The sequence below is a fragment of the Chrysemys picta genome, chromosome 5 (genome assembly GCF_011386835.1).
Source record: "Chrysemys picta bellii isolate R12L10 chromosome 5, ASM1138683v2, whole genome shotgun sequence".
In the NCBI taxonomy this organism is placed as follows: domain Eukaryota; kingdom Metazoa; phylum Chordata; order Testudines; family Emydidae; genus Chrysemys; species Chrysemys picta.
Window position 1 is genome coordinate 134,766,607 of NC_088795.1, and position 25,279 is coordinate 134,791,885.

Sequence of the window (25,279 nt, forward strand, 5' to 3'; positions counted from 1 at the left end):
GAACAATTTACCAAGGGTCATGGTGGATTCTCCATCACTGGCAATTTTTAAATTAAAATTGGATGTTTTCTAAAAGATCTGCCCTAGGAATTATTTTGGGGAAGTTCTGTGACCTGTGTTATACAGGAGGTCAGATTAGATCATCACAGTGTTCTTTTCCGAGTTGGAATATTTTCTTTTCTTCATGTAGCATACTCCCTGAATTAATTAGCTACGCCATTGCCTGCCCCTCTTTCAAACGCCTTTCCAAGAGGCACCTGTGCCTCAGTGCTCCTAAGGGAGTTGTCCAATTGCCATTGGCTGGGTTGAGTGGCAGATGGGGTGAGCTGGTTGGCTCTTTATAATGGTAAACGTGTGTATAAAGATTGTATATGAATCTGATTGTATAGCCCTCCCTTCACTCCCTCAGATGTCATGTCATTGAAATCAGTGGGATTGGGGGGGAGGGATAGCTCAGTGGTTTGAGCATTAGCCTGCTAAACCCAGGGTTGTGAATTCAATCCTTGAGGGGTCCATTTAGGGCTCTGGAGTGAAAATCTGTCTGGGGATTGGTCTTGCTTTGAGCAGGGGGTTGGACTAGATGAACTCCTGAGATCCCATCTAACCCTGATACTATCTTTTTATTTAAAAAAAAAATGTGTTCCTGAACGGGAGGATAAGTGGTGGAATCACAGATGTAAACTCCTTGGGACGGAGTCTTCATTTACGTTTGCATAGCACCAGCATGATAGACCACCGGACGTAATCATGACAATCTCAGCAAGGAGAGAGCTCTCAAACATCCAGAGACTCATATTGCATGAACTGGAGCTCACAGGCCTAAGCTCTGATTCAGCAAGAGGCTTAAGCATGTACCTAATTTTAAGCATATGAGCGGTCCCATCTGACTCAATGGCACTGCTCATGTGCTTAAAGTTAGGCATGTGCTTAAGGACCTTTCTGAATCAGGGCCTAAGACAGGAAATAGAGCAACGTTGTCTTGTTATATTCAACATGGGACGTGAGCACAAAGTGTTTATGCCATTGATTTGAGTACCAAACACATCCTGCAGTAAAAGCAAAGAGTTATTGTGCAGGGATCCGAGACACTTATTTTGCAGATGAATTTTCTTTAAACTTTTTCAGTGACTCCTCAGGGAAAAGTCCCCTGTGCTGTCCTTTGTAAACTGTTCCCACACACACAACAATGGCTAAGAAGCCAGCCAGTGATTTTCTTGCAGATAGGGTAGTGAAGGCTTCTTGGGATGAGTTAACTGCTGTTGAAAAGGACTCTGGGGAATGCTTAAAAATATTCACTTGAGCTGGTTCAAAGGGCCAGTGGCTGCCCTGACAGCTGGAATGTGCGGGAACTTTGGGTCATCGAGAGACATCCAATCCTCCCTCTCTTTGGGTAGCAGCTCAGCTGAGAGACAGCAGCTGCACTATTTACAGAGACACCTTCTCTTGGCTCTCTGGGCCAGAAGCATTGGGACTTCGCTTCGGAGAAGCATTTGCTGAGTGAAGAGCTCTAAACGCTGCTGGATCTGAAGATTTGGGATGTTTGGGCCTGAATCCAGATCCAGGGGTACTTTTTTTTTCCAACTTGTTTCATTTCTAGATTCAGCATGATTGTCAGTGTCTTCTCAAGACAAAGTTGAGGTCTGGGACAGAAGCAGCAAGCATTGCAAGTCAGAGCTAAGGTGCACTGGCAGAGCTGTCTGGCTAAGGGTGGTGGGGGGTGTAGCCCTTGATAAACCCGGAGTTGCACGTAACAAATAGCAGGTTCTTTTACTCCGATGGCTGTGTAATAAGTTTTATTGAATTGGTGAGATACAAGCACAAACCTGGACATTTTACTTAAAAGCCAAAGGCATCCAAGGCTAAACAAATAATGAGCACTAAATGGCTTGAAAGTATAAAGCAATCCCCAAAGTTGACATACACCTTCACGGAGACTGGTGAAAACAAAGGTGAACAAACAGTCAATGGAGGCCGTCATAAGGGGAAATGATGTCTGGGTTGCCCTCTGCCTCTCCTTCCAATTATCCCAGTTGTGACTATACATACATCAGTTTTATACCCCTTTGTTCATACATCTACATCGCTATAACTGTATTAGTTAAGTCCTGGACTGTGGTCTATATTTGGCTTTCCAGGTAACCCTAATTGGGGTCTGGATTATTGTCATAGATATTTGCATCAAAATATTTGTCAATATTTTCCAATGCCTCAGTGTGGTTAATGTCCATGGTACATGTTAATTAAAACAAAAATAAAATAAAATACTTTAAACCAGTTAGCCACAAGAGAGCAAGCTTATCACAAAACAATCTTATAATGCTGGTCACTTAGTTACGCTATCTCTTATGCTACTTATGTTAATAAGCCTATGCTAACTTCTATTAGGCCTCCGTGTATTGCCAGACCTACATTAACACTAATATGCATACTATATGTCCTCCTACTTGCATTTCAGCTATATTTGCCTCACTCGTAACTATCAAAAAGTAATTTTGTATACGCTATATGATTTAACCTTGCAATTATACCTTCTCCTGGATCAGTTCATGAGTCACAGGTCCACAAGCAGACGCTTGCCCAGTGCCTTGCTGCAGTGCTCAGACCCGGGAGATTACTTTCCTCCTTTCATATGCCTAAAACCGCGCACACAAATCTTCCAGAGAGAACTAACAAGTGGGGGAGGAGAGGGGGACGGGAGGGGAATCAACAAACAAGAGAGGAAGGATTCATGGAAAGAACATTGGTCCCCAGCGTGCAGAGCAAATGACTTGTCGTTCTTTAAATTAGCAGATGTGGTAGTTTAAGCCAAATGAGACCTTATTAATTGAACCCAGACTTCCTCTCATCCCGTTCTGCTGGCCAGTATTTTCTCTAGTAGCATCATGAAGATTGGCTATGTAAACCAGAACTTTAGGAACTGTAAAAGTCCCATCTGGTCCATTATTTCCTGCCTCTTCAAACTGTACCTGGGAAGAAACACAGTGCAATAATTGCCTCGTTATTGCCTTGTGCTTCCCTTGTCTGTTACCCACCTGTTATATTTACACTGTAAACTCTTCAGGGCAGTTCGTTCTGTGTTTGGACAGTACCTAGTACAGTGGGGTCCTGATCTCTGATTTGGCCCCGAGGCAGTAGCATAATAGAAATAACATGACAGTCTGAACACAGGACTGGGAGCCTGGAACACTGGGGTTCTAACTGCAGCTGTTTGAACGCTTCATTGTGTAGCTGATTCATTTCGCTCTTATGTCTGTTCACGGGCTGATTCTGATTCCTCCTCATGGATTTGTTTTATGTCCTGAATAGCCTCTGGGATGCTGTAATGCTATCATGTCCACGTTCTCACAATAACCTCCTTACATTTAAACGAACCTATTAGCAGAGTTAAAATGTTTGCTAAACCTCCCAGGCATGTATCTCGGCTTCCATTTCAAACATTTCCAGCCTCAGGTCCCCTCGCCCCACATGCTGTCTCCTCAAGGACAGGAAGTCCCATATTCAAGGCTATTTACCATCCTCCTCTTCATCCAGCCCTGGGGGAAAACTCCAGCATTTCAACTCCACCCTCTTGACAGGTCTCCCTACGAGCCCTGTTTCCCCATCTTGTTCCCACAGCTCCAGTCCCTACACAGTTCTGACCCTGCTCCTTACCCCATTGCCCAGCCAAGCTCCAATATATGGAGATATACCTGTCTCATAGAGCTGGAAGGGACCCCAAAAGATTATCAAGTCCAGCCCCCTGCCTTCACTAACAGGACCAATTTTTGCCCCAGCTCCCTAAGTGGCCCCCTCAAGGATTGAACTCACAACATTGGGTTTAGCAGGCCAATGCTCAAACCACTGAGCTATTCCTCCTCACCCATCAGCCCTCTATGGCAGCTCCCCAACTGCATCCCTGCCCAGCTGCAGTCCCCTCTACCACCCCCCACATTTCTGCTCCTAATACTCCCTGGCTCCCCCATGTCCTCCTGATCAGCCATACCACACCACCTTGCCTCCACCTTACACCCCCTAACTTGCCTTTGGAAAGAGAGTAAAGCCTGCTGCTAAGGAATGGAAGACTAGCGACTGCTTATTGCACATGCACTCAGGGGTCTTTCCCTTCCCTTGGATAATCTGAACGTCACACTGACTGGTACTCAGGGTATTTCCCTCCATAGCAAAGGTTGGGGCTGATATTGTATTCAGCATGATGATTGCAGGAAACGATCTGGCACGTTTTGCAATTGCTTCAGATGTCTTTTCCACAAGGTTTCCCATCTAATGGGCAATCTGGTTGCATGCTCTGGGTCCCCTGCTAATGCTAGCAGCAGATCTCCTCTTCAAGGAGGAGGTTGCATTCAGGAAGGAACAACATATGTCCTCTCTTTCATCACACCCTGTGCCTGGTCCCGGACCTACTTCCAGTTTCACCACCTTCTCCCACCAGCCTTCATTAGTGGTCTGCTGCAGGCCACTCTGATATCTCTTGATGCTAAAGCATGGCCATTTCTCAGGTAGCTCCTTCAAACAGATCTCCCAGTGCAAGTTCTCTGCTGATACTGTTTCTACCCAAAATACCTCAGGCACAATATCGACTCACTACAAATAAACGTTTACTTGTTTGTCTAGCAAATGGATTTCTAGCTTATTTCTCCTGCGATGAGCATCCTAGATCCGCTGCACTCATTTAATAAAGCAAGATGACATTTTCTACCACTGTTTTAGTGGGCACCTGAAAAGAAATCTGTTACGATAGGTGGTACCAAAACAAACAAGCAACTGACCTCCATTCATGCCAGCCCTTCAATTGGTATAAAGGAAGAGAGAAAAATGAATTCTGGTCTAGGAGAGTCAGGCAGGTCGTTTTTTATATTTCTCTAGATTTAAAGGTTTCACATTATTTCAAAGGTTCATACATCTGAGAGGAGGAAAAGAATAGCACCCCTGTTGGGTTACACTATATGTCATTCCAAGTTGTTAGGGATATGAGTCCCAAGCCTGATTGGATTTGAAGACCAATTTTGTCCCATAAATTGGAAACAGTCCGTGCTTTCACTGCAATTGTGGCGTGACAGCCGCCCGATGAGACTAATCTAAGAAATGAATTATTATATTTGAATATTGTGCAATAAAATAATAACAATGTTATTCCAAGACAATACGTAGCCCTCCTGCCAGGTGTTGCCAGCAAAAAGGGACAGGTTCAATTTTCCAGGCGTTTCCTTAAAGACTTAACAAACGCTAGCTCAGTTCCCCACCCAGAAACTTGGGAAATTATTCATCACCCTGGGTGCCCCTGTTGGACAATACTTCCAAACTTACAAGCACTGAGTTGAGGGTTTAAAACAAAGAAACCTGAAGGGTGAATTGGGGGAGAGGCGAGGGGCATAACAGAATACATTTGGGGAAACCAGCAATTACCTTATAGAATTTGTCGATTTTATTAAGACTCCCTCCCTTCCACCCCCTCCCCGTCCCCCAGGAGCCTTAACCATCGTCCCAACCTCAGTCCTCCTAGCAATGGGGAGTTTAAAACCATTTCCCTCCTCCTCAGGTCCCCACTCATGGTTAGCTGTCTGGGGATGGAGCCAGGGTGCTGGGTGACTGGGCTGCTTTGGGGTCTCTATCACCTGACCCAGCAGAGGTGATTTCAGCCTTTAATTGTCAAGTATGGAGTCCCTTATGCTCCTTCTTCTGTGGCACGAGCCCAAGCTGCCTCAAGTCTGCTCCACTCTTACTGCTCTGCACGGCCCGTCACCTCAAATCTGCTGCCGCCACCCCCTCAGCCATCCATCACCACCCCACTTCCGGCACCACCACGAGCCATCTGTGCCCCCTACACTGCTGCCACCCCCGAGCCATCCGTAAGCACCACGAGCCATCCGTGCCCCCTACGCGGCTGCCACCCATCACCACCCCGCTTCCGCCACCCACCTGAGCCATCCGCCACCACAGAGCTACCACCACCCTGAGGCATCTGTTCCCCCACCCCAAGCCATCCATCACCACGAGCCATCTATTCCCCCCCTACGCTGCTACCACCCCCAAGCCATCCGTCGCCACCCCGCTTCTGCCACCACCACGAGCCATCTGGCCCCTAGGCTGCTACCACCCCTGAGCCATCCATCACCACAGAGCTGCCACAACCACCACTGTGAGCCATCCATCACCATTACACTGGTGCTGCCACCACCCCGCTTCCGCCACCACCACAAGCAATCCGTCCCCCCTACGCCGCTACCACCCCCGAGCCATCCATCACCACAGAGCTGCCACCATCCCCTAAGCCATCTGTCACCACCCCGCTTCCGCTGCCACCCTGAGCCATCCATCCCTCCTAAGCTGCCGCCACCCACCTGAGCCATCCGTCACCACTACATTGCTGTTGCCACCACCCCCTCAGCCATCCGTCACCACCCCGCTTCTGCCACCACCATGAGCCATCCGTCACCACAGAGCTGCCACCACCACCACCCTAAGCCATCCATCACCACTCCACTGCTGCTGCCATCACCACCCTGAGCCATCCGTCACCACTCCACTTCTGCCACTACCACGAGCCATCCATCCCTCCTAAGCTGCTACCACCCCCCTGAGCCATCCGTCACCACTACGATGCCGCCATCCCCTGAGCCATCCGTCACTAGCCCGCTTCCACCACCACCACGAACCATCTGTGCCCCCTATGCTGCCGCCACCACCACTCTGAGCCATCTGTCACCACTACGCTCCCGCCACCCCTCTGAGCCACCCGTCACCACCCCACTCCCGCCACCCTCCTGAGCCATCCATCACCACTACGCTGCCGCCACCACCGCCCTGAGCCATCCGTCACCGCAGAGCTTCTTCTACTTTCCAGCAGTCTTGGCCCTCTGAAAGGAGAGGGATCTGTGGTGTCTAGGGCCCTTCAGAGTCCTCACAGCCAGAGAGGCATTCTCCACAATAAGCAAGAACCTTTTCCTCTCTCCCCAGGCCTTAGTGCTGAACCTGTTCCCTTACCAAACTGTGCCTCGAACTGTCGGTCATGGTGACCCCAGGCACTTCAGTGTTGATGTCTTGTCCTAGTATTTCCCAACAAGGTCTCTTGCATTTTATGGCCCCCACACTCTAAAGTTTACTGTATTTTAACCAAAATGCCCCAAACTGTTATGTAACTAAAATGCAAATGATGCCTGGCCCGTTCACTCAGTTCTCCTTGCTCTCCAACAGCTGCCACCGGAGAGCGCTCTCGCTGCCCGTCTCAATTCCTAAGCAGCTCTGGGATGCTTTTCTCCCCTTTCACCAACACATGGCAGCACTGGCACTCCCTTCTCTCCAAAGCAGCAGGCCCCAGGGCTTACAAATATTTAAATACATAATCATGGCAGAGACTTGCAAAGCTGCCAGTTCCCATTAGCTGGGCCCCACAAATCCTTTAGGCAGCTTTGAAAATCTCCCTGCATCAGCACCCTCGCTTCCCTTCTCTCTCTCTGGTTCTGCTTGTTCCTGCACAGCACAGCTGTACAATGTGCCTATAACTCCACAGTAAGAAGTGATGAGAACAGGGGAGCCCAGTCCTCCATTAGTGAGACCCTGCCAGAGGGCCACCAAGTTACTCCGGCCTCGCAAAAGGGAGTGAGAACTAATAGGGATGCACATATATAGGGATTTCTTTAGCCGAGGACCATATTTAAGTTCCTGTCTTGTCACGTGTCCAGCCAGACCCCAACTTCTTTTTTTCTTACCCTGTACACTGGAGCATAAGGGCACAGGGTTGGAAGTATCTAAGGGATTTATCTAGCACCCATTACTGTAGTATGTGAGCACCTCGCGATCTTTAACGTATTTATCCTTGCAACATCCCTGTGAGGGCAGTGCTATTATCCCCACTGTGCAGAGGGGGAACTGAGGCACAGTGAGGTCATACTGGAAGTCTGTGGAGGAACAGGGACTTGAACCCAGGTCTTCCAAATCCTAGTGTGAACCGGGTCCTAGAGGGGAGCCAGCTGTGGGGTTCACTCAATTAGGGTGAACTACAAAGAACGGGGCAGCCAAACCCCCAAAAGCTGGTGGATATTCCAATACTTAGATTTACCAAGCCAGCATAAAACAGCCTCTTTATTACCTTCCTGGTTACTCAGAAGTCCAAACAACACAGTTCCCTTAAAGTGATCCAGCCTCAGGCCTCCATCCAGGTACTCTCATCAAATATGATGATTTCTGAAAATCTTATTTTATCATATAAAAGAAAAGGTTCTACCAATCCCAAAGGATCGGACACATTACCTCCCAGGTTAATGAATGTTTCAGATCTTGCCCAACTACACGCTACAGTCAATTCTTATTAACTAAACGAAAATGTATTAAACAACAAAAGAGAGAGAGGCTGGTTAAAAGCTCAATGTACACACAGACATGAGCTCAATCCATTGAGGTTCAGATTCACAGCAGAGATGGGGAGCTTTGTAGTTGCAAAGAGTTCCTTTAGAATTCAGTTCATAGGTCATAGCCCAGTGTCCAAATCTCATATTCAGGGCGTACCAGCATAACTCAAACTTCCCCTGCTGAAGCTTAAGCAGATCTGAGACGACAGAATCAGGACCCAAGGGTCTTTTTATACAGTGTTCTAGCAGCCACGTGACCACACCATCCTGGTTAAACAATAGGCTTTTGATGTAACCTTTTGCTTTCTAACCACCACCAGTAATTAGTTACACAAATTAACATAGGGCAATTCATCTATTAGGCAGTCTATTACAAACTTCACAGAGACATATAGGCAATGACATTATTTTACTCAAAATTCATCCAAATGTTAATATTCCCTTTTGATCTCTGAATCAATAGTTATAGTGACAGACAGGAACTGTCCGATTACAGGGGTAGCATCTAAGATACACACAATTAGTATTCCTTCTAAAGATATAGGTTTGCATTTCAAAGTTCTAGCCGAGGGTTTCTCAAACAGGGGTTGCCGCTTGTGTAGGGAAAGCCGCTGGCGGGCCAGGCCAGTTTGTTTACTTGCCCCGTCCACAGGTCCAGCCGATCGCGGCTCCCACTGGCCGCGGATCGCTGCTCCGGGCCAATGGGAGTGCCTTGACCACTGGACCTTCCCTCCTCTGGATTTACTGCTTCTCAGTGTGGAGGGCTGCAACCGCTGCTTGACATTCCTGCGACCCCACACAGCCTGCCTTCTCCCTCAGGAACATGAGAAGTGCCAGACTAGAGCAGACCCACAACCCATCTAATCCAGCAGCTTGTCTCTGACAGTGGCCAGAAGAAGGTGCAAGAAACCTCTTATCCCTGGTATTTAGAGATTGGCTTAAACCCTGAAGCACAATATCCCTTCTAAATTTGTAGCAACTATAACGACTCTGGCTATTCTTGTTATCCATACAAGCGTCCAATCCCTTTTGAATCTTGCTACGTTTTTTGGGTTCAAGAACATCATGTGGCAATGAGTTCCACAGTTCATTACACATTTTATGAACAAGTATTTCCTTTTAAATTTGCCACCTCTTCATTTTATTGGACGTCTCCTTATTCTCGTGTCATTAGACAGGGAGAACAGAAGCTCACAGACTACCTACTCTAGGCTCATACCATACCTCCTTTTATTCATCTCCTTTCTAAAGTAAACAATCCATCTTTTTTCAATCCCTCTTCATAGGAGAGTTCTTTCCAGGCCCTTGGGCATTCTTCTCACCCTTCACTGAACCCCTCCAGTTCTCCAAAATCCTTTTTGAGATGGAGTGAGCAGTTTTGCACACAAATCCAGATGAGGCTGCACCACTGATTTATATAATGGCTTTCTAATACTTGTGATCACACTTGCCCTGTGACACACTTGCCCTATGCACGAAAGGAGGATTTGCATGACCCACTTTATGTCCCTCTCCTCCACATGTCCCTCCATAGAAACACATGTATGTAGTCACAGTAGAAATGGGTTAGTGGGTCCAGATGAGGTGGCCAAAGGTAATTGTAATTTATTATATGATCCTGCAACATGGATAGCGTCCCTGTTTATGTGGTGTGCATAGGTAGACCATACAGACAGCTGTATAGCAATGAATATGCATGTTTAACCATCATTTTCATAAGAGTAATAACGCAACTTTCTTTTGGGAACATTTGGATGGTATAGTTTTTAACCAACCAATAAGGTCAGCCCAGCCAACTCCATGTCCCAGAATTCTTGATTTCTGGGACCATTACATCCAATACCATCCTGTAGTCACTTATAAAAGGGAGTTTCTGAGCCAATGCAACTTTCTGAAATGGCTCATGGGTCTATAGGTTTCTTCTGACCCAAATGGAAAGAGAGGACTTCCAAGTTTGAGGATGTGAATAGAAGGATTTCCAGGTAGGTGGGGATTGTGCACTTTCCTCTGGATTTACATTTAGGCTAGGTCTACACTAAGGGGGGGGGGGTCAATTTAAGATACGCAAATTCAGCTACGCGAATAGCGTAGCTGAATTCGGCGTATCCTATTTGACTTACCCCGCTGAGAGGACGGCAGCAAATCGACCGCCGCGGCTCTCCCGTCGACGGCACTTACTCCTCCTGACAAGGTGGGAGTAAGCACGTTGATTCGGGGATCGATTTATCCGTCTAGATGAGACACGATAAATCGATCCCCGAGAGATCGATTTCTACCCGCCGATCCGGGCGGGTAGTGTAGACTAGCCCTTATTCTTCTTTAGCAGAAGTTTTTTATTTAAAGTATTCTGGGCTTCTCCATGTCTGTCTGAAAGTCCATCGGAAAGAAATAAGGTAAAATTATTCCAAAATTGACTGAAAATCTCTTAATCAAATTCAAAGAAAATAGATGTTGGAGGAAATTAAATATAAAAATATAGCTCAAAAATTGAAATCTGAGCTGCAGGGGTGTAAATTTGGAGTAACACAACTGAAGGCAGTGGAATTATTCTGGATTTCCATCCGTGTAACTGAGGCTGGGATGTGACTCATAATTATTAAACCTTGTCTGGATGGGTTCCCTATGCTGATTCCCAATATAGAACACTGAATGTATTCATTAGAATGCATAAAAATGTTTTTCAGGAGTTATGAGGCATTAAAATTAATCTCCAGTAGGCCACATTCAGATGCCCTTCTAACTTCTGCGGTACTAACTGCGAATGTACAATGGGAGGTATATGGAGTGCATCTCTCACCTTTATTTGCAAGTCATTTTCCTGCTCCTGAGATAAAAGCAAAAAGAGCCTTTCAACTGGATAATGTGATTGCACTGAGTAAAAAATAGAGCAGCATTTGACCTCTTTTCAAAGCTAGTTGTGTACAAAGTTTGGAGATCTGCTGTGCATGTGTTGCGCAGCACATACGGGCTTGCCAAATGGGAGCTCTTCGTTGCTGTTTTTTCCTCTGATGGATTGGTACTCAGCATACAGGAAGGTGACTGTCGTTTTCACCTGGGTAGTAGTATTATGGGCAAGATTTTGAAAAGTGACCATTGATTTTTGCATGCTGGGTTTGCTACACTTTAGACTGGGCTAGGTGTTCAGTATTTTCTAAACACCTTCCTCTCGATTCAGGCCCCTCTATGGTGTCTCAGGCCGAGCACTATACATTGAAACACCCAAAAGTCACTTTTGAAAGCCACGGGAGAGCAGTGCCTAAAGCCCCATGCAGGATCAGAGCCACAGCCTGCTAGATACTGTGCAAACACACAATACAAGAGAGTCCTTGAGCTGATCAGATGACAACCTGAAGCCCCACTCACATACAATTTGGTGTACAATAGCGGAAACACTGGGAATTAAACCTGATGGATTTCCAGTTGTATTACAAACCTAGGTTCCCAGGGGATGAGCGTTGAGCAGACTTGGGCAGATTTATGCTTTTGGTTGGAAACTGTTAAACTCTATGGTTCTGGGTTTGAGCTAAAGCCAAACCAAACAGCTGCGCCTGAATTTTGCCATAAGACTCCAGATTAGTTTGAAAATCACCTTCTGTAAACAGACCAAGCCCATACTGTATCCCAAGTGAGCACACGCGCCCTTAGTTCTTCTTTCTGGGTTGGCTTTGTTGATAACTCAGAGGTGATTACACAAGATAAACATCAGCCTACACATCCTCTTTGAACCTCGTTGTTTCCAGGCTTCTCCTGCAAGACCTCTCTTGCCCTCATTCACTCTGGCTCAGACGCGCATACTCCCTTGGCATCCTGACTGGAGGTAACTAGACCCACTCAGCAGTAATGACCCTGAGTCTCAATGTGCCGTTCTAGCACCATTCAGCACATAGCTTAAGAGTGCCACTTTGTTACATCTACTTTTAACAAAACCTACCCGAATATTTGTGTCATTTGAACTATTCAAATAGAAATCATTTATTTTCATTCATTAAAATAATCAATTGTCATTCTACTCTTAATTCCATTTATCTCTTAGAATGACTAAAAGACTATATCTGATTATATACCCCAGTAAGTCAGTTTCCTCTTTCCTGGGATATTACCAGTGTGACAGACCCAGACCAGTGGGGTACAGGAGTCTGGTAGAGGGCAAATATACTGGTCACTGGATGAGTAGTTTTCTGTTCCCTCAGTGCCCAGAGAAGGGGCTGCACTAGAGTAATCAGGAACCTGCTAGAACCAGTTAAGGCAGGCAGGCTAATTAGGACACTTGGAGCTAATTAAGAAGCTGATGGAATCAATTAAGGCAGGCTAATCAGGGCACCTGGGCTTTAAAAGGAGCTCACTTCAGTTTGTGGTGTGTGTGAGAGGAGCTGGGAGCAAGAGGTGCAAGGAGCTGAGAGGGTGTGCTGCTGGAGGACTGAGGAGCACAAGCATTATCAGACACCAGGAGGAAGGTCCTGTGGTGAGAATAAGGAAGGTGTTTGGAGGAGGCCATGGGGAAGTAGCCCAGGGAGTTGTAGCTGTCATGCAGCTGTTACAGGAGGCACTATAGACAGCTGCAGTCCACAGGGCCCTGGGCTGGAACCCAGAGTAGAGGGTGGGCCCGGGTTCCCCCGCAAACCTCCCAATTGACCTGGACTGTGGGTTCTTCCAGAGGGGAAGGTCTCTGGGCTGTTCCCCAACCCACATCTCTGAAGCAAGAAAATCCGCCAATAAGCGCAGGACCCACCAAGATAGAGAAGGAACTTTGTCACACCAGTTAGCAGCTTTCTGCTTTTTTCCCCCTATGTTTCTGCCCCTTCATTTAGCAAGTGCTGGACTGCTACCTATCCTCCTACTCCACAGATGAATCCATTGTCTGTATTTGTCTTTTAACCTGGGGTTCCTTTTTCTAATGAAATGTTGGGCTCAATCCCAAAGGTTGTGATTTCAAAAGGAACATGTGCAATATTACAAGTGTTGGCTAAGGAAGTTCTTTCTGGAAGATCCCAAACAGTCATCAAAATGCTCTTTATGTGAGTCTAGTTTTTGTGTCATTGCTAGTCTTTTTATGAGGTATAGGTAATCTGATGGGCAAAGAGACCAACTTCCAGTTAGTAAACAGCAAAGGTTAACATTTTCAAAACCAACCAGAGGATTTAGCCTCAACTGCCATGATTTTTTGAATGGCAGTTTTCTGCCTAACTCTTCTAGTTGGCTTTGTAAATTTCTACAAAGTCAAGTCAATTTTATGAGATCGCCTATGACGTCTTTTGTAAATACAGAAAGCAAAAACATACACAATCTAAAACAGTGACATTTTAATGCTGTATATGGATGTTAATCAGAACTTCATAAAAACTCTCTCTTCAGCACAATGCTAAAAGGGCAAAAAATGCTACTGATTTAATTACTACCAGGGTCTGAGAGAATACTAAAAGCATTATCTTTTGAGATGGTGACACAGTTTTCTTTTTTTGCAAAAGAAGTAAAATCCAGCATGCACTCAGAAGCTGGAAAAGTCTACAGTCCAGTAGATCTTCCAACACTCCAGATTTACATGGGCAAAAAGAAATATGTGAAGGAACTTTTTCATATCTATCTTTTAAGGACAGCAATTTCTATGGTCTGGAATATTAGCTGAATATATGCCTTACATAAATGAGGATTTGATAACTCATTCAAATATGGTGCAAAAACGGGGGCCAACATCAAAATAGAAAATCAAAAGACAAGCTTGGAAATCATAATGATAGATTTTATTGTTAGGTAATATCTGTCACTCTGTCTGATTAGTGATTATGTTGATTAAAAAATATCGACAATAAGTGAGTAATAGAAAAACCAAAACCTAGCTATAATAAATTATACCATGAAAATAAGGAGCACATAGGTTGTTCCTCCAACTCTTGAAGACAAAGATGGGGCAATCTATAATCTGGAAGCATACAGATCTTGGATGAAAATTTAAGAAAAGCAATACAAGCTCTGCTATTTACAGAAAATCACCTATCTTAGTACATAAAAAAGAGGCAGGGTAGAACTTGGGAGAATTAAATCTCCTCAAAACATTATTTTGAACAATCTCTAAAGCTGAAATTTGATTCCTAGCCAAACTTTGACCCCATAGATCATCTGCAATATTATTTTAGCACTGAAAATTCTTAACTGTGGGGCAACATATGGTTGCCAGCATATGAGCAGGTAAAATAGAGCAGAGCTAAGGGCCTTTTGTTTTAAGTATGGTAAGGGGACCAACGGCCCGAATGATGAAACTTTATCCCCAAATAAGTAAAAGCAGAGACATGTTCTACAGAGTGGCCTTCCATCTTCCACTCAATTTATAGAGGGTTCTTCCCAAAAATCATGACCTTGCTTTTATTGTAATTAAGAACCAGGTCTTGAGCATGACAATAAGAGGAAAAATTAGATAACTGGTGGCCTCTTGGAATTTGTGATTAAAACAACGTCATTGCCATATAATAAGACCAGAATATATTTACCCTTAACGTGTGACAGAGAGAAATGATCTTCCTTCAAAACATCTACCACATCATTAATATATACATTAAAAAGAAGAGGTGCTGGAAGGCATCCCTGGCATATTCCCCTGGAAGTAGAAAATATGTTAGTACAATCTTCCTTGGCTTTAGTTCTTACCCCAGCCATATTGCCCTGGTGTAGGGCTTCCAAAATATGCAAAAGTCTTAGGTCAATAGCCACCCTTCTTAATTTCATCCAAAGTTTGTCTCAGTTAATAGAATAAAATTCCATCTTTAAAAAAACTGGATGAGGGGAAATCATTAAAGACCTGGCCAAAATGTGCTATCCAGACTTCATTATTATAATAAGGTTCCTCAGCTGAGATATATCTACCAGAGCCCAAGGCCACCATCTTCCAAAATGTGGAATAATTTTTAGCTGCTTCTTCAAAATCTTTTCCCAAAGATCTAAGATATTCTTGCTTTTTGTGATATGATAAACCTTTATTATCTTCTGGCAGCTACTATATCCCAAAGTAGGTTTGGAGAGGGCTTGAGTCTTACCCTATTAGCTATATGTGCTAGAACAGACTCCTCCTTCATCCGCATCAAATCAAGTGAGTATCTTTATAGGGGGATAATTAAAACCAAAATCAATTTGTTTAGAGACAAGTGGTTGTAAGGACTTTACCAGCAACTCCTATGATTTACAAATTTGACAAGAAATCTGACTTAATAATTACATCTCTGAGAAATCTAACATCAGAGTCCTTCAATCTTATAGATAATTTATCATGAATGGCTGGCATCCATTTTAGTCTTTTATAACACATTGTTCCAAAGGAATAATTAAAGCATCTTCAGTAATTGGAAATAAAACTGAGTCATAATTATACAGAGAGGTTGATGGTCACTGTCTGGGTGAGAAAGTATAGAGAAATCCATATAGAAGAACCAATTAATTATAGGGAGGATAATATAATTAATATTACCACCAGTCAATGAAATATAGGTAAAATGTCCTTTATCTCCTGCCCATCTTCCATTTACCAGTATAAGATTAAATATATGTAATAAAACCATTAATTTTTGTCTAGAGATGTTAATCACCTGATGTCTAGAATTTCAAAAGGGAAGTTCAAATATCTCCTCTGTTTTCTTCCCCTACTACTAAGTTCAGTGGAGGACCTATTTGAGCCTTAAAATTTCCCAAATAATTAGATAAGCTCTTGGGAACATTAGACATACTATATCAATTTGCTCATCAAATCACTCCCACAATGACTCAAAACGAGGAGGATATTGGAAGGGGGGGGGGAGGATAAACATTTAATACAAAAATGTGGCAATTAAGAATTTAAAAAAAAAAATCTTGAATGCCCGGACACTTTGATTCCAAAGGTGAAATCTGGCCTTTAAGGCATAAGTAAACCAAGGTGGTAATTTCTCCTGATATATGACCCCTTTTTGACGATCAGCTTCCTCCTTGGAGAAAGGATTCAAAACCAGGAAAGACCGATTTTAGACTCAGCTAACCAAATTTGTTGTGTTTAAAATAAATAAAAACCTTAAATCAAAAGTTTTCAAAAATTAAAAAAACTCCCTATCATTAATCTTATTTTTTTTATACCCAGATAAATTCCAGAATAAATACATAAATTGTTCTGGCAAAAGCTCTCCCTGAGTGGAGGGAAAGAAATCAGATAATCTAGTTTTTATATATATATATATGAAATGGACCCAACAGCCTGATTAAGAATTTGATTCATCTCCAAATTGCAGGTTATTTTCATGAGTGATCTGCACCCAAGATTGTGAACGCTGATGCGGGGGAGGGAGGAATCCTACGAGATTTCTGTCTCAAGACTCCCACAGAAGAAAGCACCATTGGGAAGGGGGGAATGGTAAAGCTAGTGTGCTTAGAAGAAGAGCCTAAAGGGTCAAACCTGGGAGACCCAGTTAAATCAATTGTATGAAAAGTTTTAGAATGTACCTGAGAAAGAGCTGATGTAAAATCCTGAGAGCCAGTCTCATAAGATAAATAATAACTAATCTCTTCTTGATTGAATTGTACCTTCTATTATTTGAGAATGTCTTACAGAGTAAGGATCTCGCAAGAGTGTTCTCTATTCTAGAGATGGAGACTCCTTGGAGCCTTAGCTGTTTCCTCAAATTCCAAACTCTAGAACCTATATGCCAATAAGAAAATTCCACCTCCCATCTTTCATGCACACTTTGAGAATAAAGTTAACAGAGTTAAGGTTCATTTTTATTTACCATTTAGATCAATATCTGTAAGGGGATGTCTGTCTGAATATAGTCCCCCTGAAAAAACAAAAATAAAAAAGGGCTCATTTATGTCAAGTATCAGAGGGTCAAATTGCTGGCATTTTCTGAGGGCATGTCTACATTACAAAATTAAGTCAACCTAACTTACATCAGCATACAGCCGCCACAGTAATTACATTGCTTGTGCGTGTCCACACTTTACTCCTTGTGTTGGCTGTGCGCATCCTCACCAGGAGCGCTTAGACCGATTGTATTGTCAGTGTGGGGCATTGTGGAACTGCTTCTGAAAGCCAGTAATAGTCGAGGTAAGCAATGCAGTGTCTACGCTGACATTGATTCTATGCCTCTCGTGGAGATGAAGTTATTAAGTCGGTGTAGTGGGGCAGTGTAGAGGAGCGTGCAGACTCATCCCTGTGGCGCCTCCTGCTGGTCGTCCTTGGGAATTAGCTCTTCAACCCAGGAACGCCCTCTGCAAGCCAGTGATCTGCTTGCTGTTGGCCCCCGTGTCCCTCCCAGGACCCCGGTGCCCTTGTCTCATGGTTCTGCCTCCTGCAGTACCCCACAGTCTTACTGGGTTTCCCCACCCCAGGGGAACCCCCACTCCCTATCCCCATGTCACCTCAGTCATGGCTACTGCCAGTCTCAGTTTAGCCCCCACACGCTGGGGCGGACTGCAGTCTATCAGCCGATCATCACAGGCAACAAGGGGTTTGGACTGGCTGCCTTTACCCACCCTCCGGCTGCCCCTCTGCAACCCCAATACCTAGGTGTGCCTAGAACTAGGCCCTGCTGCCTGGGGAGTTGCTGGCCTAGAGCTTCCCAGCTCCTAAGGCCTTTCCCCAGCCCTGCCTTCCTCTAGGTCCCCTGGGTGAGTTTCTAAGCAGCCAGGCCTGTCTCCCTCTTCAGTCAGAGAGAGAGTATTCCCTCTGGCTTCCTTGGCCTTCTTATAAGGCCCAGTTGCTTAGTTTGGGGCATGGCCCCAGCTGCAGCCACTTCCCCCAATCAGCCTGGGTTTTGCTGTCTTTTGCAGCCCCAGCCCTCTGCAGGGCTCTTCCAACCCTTTCAGGGCTGGAGCAGGTGTTCACCCCGCTACAGGCAGTTACATTGGTGGGAGTGAAATTTTAGCATAGACACTTCCATAGTTCAGTCGATGTAAGCTGCCTTTCATCAACCGAACTCTGCAGAGCAGACCAGGCCCAAGACTCTGAAATATTTGAAAAATTCCTAAGGGAGAGGTAATTTTTATTGGAAATATTTAAATCAAGAGGCAGGATTTCTAACACCTCAGAAATCCATTGGAGTTAGGTGCCTAAACACCTCGGGGGATCTGGGCCTTACTGCAGATCCAATAACATAGTACAACCTTACCAACCTAGTGACAGTTTTAAGTTCCACTATTGCTTGAAATACTTCACTTAGTTCATACCAGAGATGTGCTAAGTTTCCAGGCATTCCTGAGATATAGGCACTATTTGGATCCTGCTGTTTTACCATGTAGCAGTCCATAATCATAACACTCATAAAAAGCTATTTTAGATGTTTTTCAAATGGAATATTCCAGTCATTCAGAGCCCTAGATATGGAAACCGAGGCAAGCCAGCTTTAGAAACAATAGTACCCATAAATGTATTAATTCCAAAGGATTTTTCAAAATCACTTTCCTCTATGGTGACTCTAAGCGTACGGTGATCGAAAGGTTTTATTGGCTCTCCTTTGGGCTGTGCTCCTGGGGTCATTCATGGCTTTGCCACTCATGACACCTCACACTCTTGTCTATACCGCAATTTATCCCACTACATATCCACCATATGTACTGTATAATAGAGGTGGTTTATACTGAGTATAGAGGCTGCTTTAAACTGCGCTGAGACCAGGTCTGGCACAGATCCTGAGCCTAGAAAACAAGTGAGTTGTAACAGGTGTCCTAATGGCTTCACCAAGTGGAATCTGGCCCAGCAGAGAATATGACCCAGTCTTTGACATTTTCAAGGATGGAAACCTTCACGCTTTTCTGAGAATCAGTTGGCTGCAGGGAAGGAATGGAACAACTTGCAGGAGGGCCAGATTGAGCCAATTACATACCTGACTGCTCGGCTTTGGCAGCAGATCTTGCTCCATCCTTACAAGACAGAGATGAGAAAATTTGCTCGCTCATCATTGGAATAGAATGAGCAAAATGGGGATTACCCAGACTGAACCTTTTCATGGGACCCCACTGTGTTTCAAACCCTTTCTGAGTACTGCAAAACCCTGTCTAGTGCTGCTTGAGGGTTCACGTTAGTAGCAAGCACCTTTGGGAAGGTATATTTGATCCACTTTTCCATGGACAGGAGGAATCCATCTCCAAACCATGTTGCAAAGAATTGTTTTAAAGTGCACGTCAACTGTCAAAGGTGACTTTGTATGCAAAGATACGTTTACTTGCAATATGTTGTTCAACCCCTAGGTCTCTGTGTGCTACACAGATTTCCAGGCAAGGTCTGTCCCTGTAAACAAGGGAGACAAAGCAGGAATTCAAGTTGTGTGGAAGCCTGCTTGTCTGTGTCTATAGTTTGCAGCTGTTTGCTTTCATAATTCCTCCCCTGTTTAAGATGGACTAAAATTCCATATACCGTTATTTATTTATCTGGTGTATGCAATCCGGTCAAGGCAAGTCAGTGTCATTATCAACAATGTTCACGGCATGAAGACCTCCAGGAAGTGGAGTCATTTTGCAGTCTTCAATAACATGTGTCATGGTTTGTGGCTGCCCACATTGACATTGTGGACTGTCTCTAAAACGCCACCGAAATTCTGCTGCAGCAGATAACATGACACATCATAAATGGCAATGACAGGTTTCACATTCCTCTGTTTCACTGATTCCATGTCACAGACATCAAGAATTGTAACATTCAAAAACCAGTAGGAGAGCACTTCAGTCTCCCTGGCCACTCAATAACAGACTTAAAAGTGGCCATTCTTCAACAAAAAAAACTTCAGAAACAGACTCCACTGAGAAACTGCAGAACTAGAATTAATTTGCAAATGGGACACCATCAAATTAGGCCTGAATAAAGACTGGGAATGGATGGGTCACTACAAAAAATAATTTTCCTTCGGTTGATATTCACACCTTCTTGTCAGCTGTTGGGAATGGGCCACATCCACCCTGATTGAATTGGCCTTGTTAGCACTGACCCCCCACTTGGTAAGGCAACTCCCATCTTTTCATGTGCTGTATATTTATACCTGCCTACTGTATTTTCCACTCCATGCATCCAATGAAGTGGGTTCTAGCCCACAAAAGTTTATGCCCAAATAAATTTGTTAGTCTCTAAGGTGCCACAAGGACTCCTCGTTGTTTTTGCAGCTATTGTCTTCTAATTGCCATGCCTCAAGCTCACCCAAAGCACACAGAGGTTCTGCAGACTAAATGATGCCTTCAGATACACATCTTTGTAACCCCATTGTTTTCAAAATATGTTGTCAGAGACACCTGTGCAAACTCCTTTAAAGACTATTGAAGTTCACAGACATCACTGAGAGTATAACTTATTGCAAGGTTTTTCAGAACATGTACTTTCGCGATTATTATAATCTCCTGTAAATCAACAGCAAATGCAAATCCTCCCATAGAACTTCCTCCTTTTAATTATTTTCCTTTTACTGCTAGTGATAAACTATTTTGTGACGACATTTTTCAAAGGAGCTCTGTCACTCATTGGCAACATTGCAGGCTAATGAAGTTAATCATTTTACTTGAACATTGTTCTGCTATAAGGCGATCTATGTAGCTGGCACAAGCTAACCCAAGAGCCCCTCTGAACAAAATGTTGTTCAGCATGCATGTATGTGTCACATTTACCATGTGTTACCATCAGCGGATTTGATCAGGCAGAATGATCAGCAGAATTTTCATCCAGGCGCTGGATCAGAGAACTTCCAACCAGCATGTTAGATTTTATGACCCTTTCATTTACAAAATAACACACTGGAAAGAGGCCAACTTCACTCAATAAATCTATTTCCACCCCCCTGTCAGTTTATTTACAGCATCCTCTCTGGGAATGTGCTGTGTCAGCTATAAAAACTTCTGCATAGTGGCCCAAAGCCATTCATATCTTACAGCTGGCAGTTGGCTGGATGCAAACTAGGTTGGTCTCAGGCCAGTTCCCAGTGATCCATTTATTACAGATACCAACGCTGATAGGCAAAACATTTGTTGGCAGTCTCACTAGACAGGACAAAGGTTAAAAGGGCATGGAGGCTGACCCCACAGTACCATACAAATATTAATCAGTGGGATATCTTATACTGATGCTTTCCATACTGCACTGGATGTGTGGATGCTGGTCTCCAGTGCTGTCAATACTATTTTTTCCATCAGACCACACCCTCATTGAGTGCACGGTCTGGACCTGCTTTGGGGATGAATCAGGGTTGTGTGGTGTTGTAGGCTGTTATCCGTAGGATCTCTGCTTCATTTGTTGAATAAGTTGGAAGACATGCACTATTTGAAGTGCTGGAGAGAGGCGAGCCTTGCCCCCCTCAAAAAAAACCTAAAGGCCCTCCTCCTTAGTTAAGGGGAGGGAACTACTGGACCTAGGCATTAATTGATTACAGAGGACAACAAATGAAAAAACCAGGAGTGAGTGTGAGGTCAGAGGTAAAGAATCAGGGAACCAAAGGGAGACACCAAGCAGACATCCCCTGACAGCGTCTGAGGAATCAGTGGACACCACCCAGAGGAACTCCACTTGGAGGCGTAATCAGACAAGGGAATGGAAGCACCCTCCCCCTCCCCCCGCCCAGATTCCTTCTCTTGGTGTGAGGGATGGCCATCTTAGCCAGCACCAGGAGGAGGCTGACAACTTTGTGGGGCCATGGATGGGGTGTGAGTGGATCAGGAGGTGAGGGGAGAAGTGCAGCCAGAATCTCAGAAGGAGGTGTTGGAAGGTGCTGGAAGAGGGGCTTCAACCTGACAAACTTTATGCATATTTGCACCAGGGGTCTCCCTCTAACCACAAAAGGCACAGGTGTCAAGGGAGTTTGTGAGCCACGCAAGGTACATGCCCCTGCTCACAGCTCCATGAGGGACCCACCAACTCTTATCCCTGGCAGGCCCTGGGGCCACAGTTGAGAACAGACTAGCCCACTGGGGTTCCTCACCCTCCTTAGATGGCAGCAGGTGCCCCCACTTGGTGATGGGGTGGGACATGAAGCCAAGGAAGAGGATAGTATGAAGTACGAGTGTGTACAGATGTTTTCTGGGTGCAGTTCAGAGGTGGAATGGCGGGTTGGCGTTCAACCAGCTCAAGTTGCATGTTGGCGGTGGCCAGGGAAGCTCACAGGATGGGGGTCCCATGACAAGTTCTGGAGGGCCGGGATGAGAGGCGGGCAGGGAGCACCCTCCTGCAGGACCCACTCAATGAACGCAAGAGACGCAGGAGGCAAGGCTTCCCTGATCTCCTGGAGCACAAGACGGTACGCACAGGGTGGACAAACCCATGTGCTGGCTGAGCACAAAGAGGTCCACCCAGTCTCTTCTATCATAGTCCAGGAGGTAACTGACTCTGGTGGTACCAAATTCCAAAACAAGGGGGACTCCACCACCTGTACACAGAAATTGGGGTTACATAGCAGGGGTTCCAGAAGGAGGTTTGCCCCATCAACAGGTGCTATGGACCTGGTCATGGAGACGAGTGTCCAGGTAGAAGACTGGCAGCTCAGATGTCTCGGGGGAGGCCTCTGGGTGAAGATAAAAGTGCTGCCGGTCATATCGGCGCCCTTGGAGGTGGCACAGGAAGGCAAGCACCATCATGTTCTATGCCAAACTACCTGCACTATAAAGCAGTCTCTGCAGGGCCTGAAGGTGGAAGGCGTGGACCTGGCTTTGTATGCAGACCAGGCCCTGTCTGCCCTCCTCCAGAGGGAGGCTCAGGACACCCGCAGAGACTCAGTGCAGCCCTGGCCAGAAAAACTCCATGATTTTCTTGTAAAGACTACCCAGGGTTCCTGGTGGTGGGCTCAAGGTGTTAAACCGGTGTCAGAGCATGAACAGCTGAGTGACACCAGCTGATTGAGCACTGGAGCAGCCCAATCCACCCTGGCCTAGAGAATGACCCAATTATCCAATGGGGAGAGAGAAGTGGCAGAAAGGTAGATACCCAAATAGACCAGCAGACCCTTGCCCCACTAGATAGCATGCAGAGAGGGTGGGAGGAAGCCCACTCATCCCCAACCATCAAGTCAGAGCTCTTGACCTAGTTGACCTGGGCAGAGGAGCCCATGGAATAGATGAGTGGGCAAGCCTCTATCTGCGCCAAGTTTTGCAGGTCCTGGGCCACTCAAACACTAACAGGACTGCCCACAATCTGTCTCCTGAAGCACCAATCCTATCATCCTCTTGCTGAGGAGATGGAAGAAGGGCTTAATGGCAATAGTATAGAGCTGGCTGGACAAAGGGCAGCCTTGATGAACCCCTCAACTGAAGCTAATGGGTGTGACGTTGCACTCCATATGTTTTATGGAAATATGCTAATGAGTTTGAATATAATGTAACTGGAACATGCTTAATGAAAAAGGTCTCTTGTAATGTATCATTACAAAGCTTATAATCTACTGAGTGTGTTCATCCGATTTGTATATATGTATTATTCTTGTATCTAAAACTAGAAATATGAAGTGTAACTCTGAGGTCCTATTGTAATTATGCAAAGTGTGGGCCATTAATGGTGATTTAGAATCTTGATGGCTCCCATTAACTAGGACAATTGGTTGTAAATGGCTCTGTTTACTTGTAAGCTTTCCTGTATACATGTGTGACAGCCAGTGGGTAATGACATCTCACAGGACATATGAACATGTCACATGATACTGGAATCCATTTTAAACTTGGTGCTTTTCCATTTAGAAGGAGGGGTGGGAACCCAGAGAGAGACAAAGGATTCCTGCCTTGTGCCAAAGCTATAAAAGGGGGTGGAACAGAACAAAAGGGGGCTGTCAGTCATGAGAAATCCCCTAGTTACCACCCGAGATGGAACTAACAGGGGAAAGGATTGGGCCCAGACTAGGAAGAAGTCTAGTCTGTGAAGGAAGCTTATTGGAACATCTCTAAGGGTGAGATTTACCTGTATTCAGTTTCCTAATGTATTAGGCTTAGGCTTGCGTGTTTTGTTTTATTTTGCTTGGTAACTTACTTTGTTCTGTCTGTTATTACTTGAAACCACTTAAATCCTACTTTTTGTACTTAATAACATCACTTTTGTTTGTTAATGTATCCAGAGTAAGTGATTAATACCTGGGGGAGCAAACAGCTGTGCATATCTCTCTATCAGTGTTATAGAGGGCAGACAATGTATGAGTTTACCCTGTATAAGCTTTATACCAAGTAAAACAGATTTATTTGGGGTTTGGATCCCTCTGGGAGCTGGATGTCTGGGTGATGGAGACAGGAGTACTTGCTGAGCTGTTTTCAGTTAGTCAGTTTCTGTCTGTAGCTTTGGGGGCATGGTTCAGACCCTGGGTCTGTGTTGCAGCAGGCTAGCATGTCTGGCTCAACAAGACAGGGTTCTGAAGTCCCAAGCTTGCAAAGAAAATGGGCTCAGAGGTAGTTTCAGCACATCAGGTAACAGTCCCAAGAGGTTCTCTGTGATCGAATCTGTCACAATGGGTTTGGTCGAGACACAGCTGAGCTTGACCAGGCACTTTGCAAAGCTATACAGCACAAGGAGAAAGATGATAAAATGGACCCAAAGCTGAATGCCCACAGAGTGCCCAGGAGATATCTATGGTCCATCCTATTGAATGCCTTCTCCTGGTCCAGGAACAGGAAGGCGAATGATAGACCTCCCTACACCTGAGCTGGAGGAAGTTCCAGACCGCATAGAGATTATCAAAGACAGTCTGGCCCGGGATGCTGTAGGTGTGGTCAGGATGAACCACATCCACCAGTATGGACCCCAGCCACAGTGAAATGGCCTTTGCCATGACCTTATTGTCCATGCTGAGGAGCGAGACAGTACACCAACTCTGAAGGTTGCAGAGGTTCCCTGTCTTGGGCAGCAGGGCAAGCATGGCCTGCCTGCATGCCAGGGGGATCACCCTGCTCCCTAAGGACTCAGCTCAGACAATGGCAATGTCTGAGCTAAGGACATCCCAAAATGTGCGATAGAACTCCACAGTCAGTCTGTCAATGCCCGG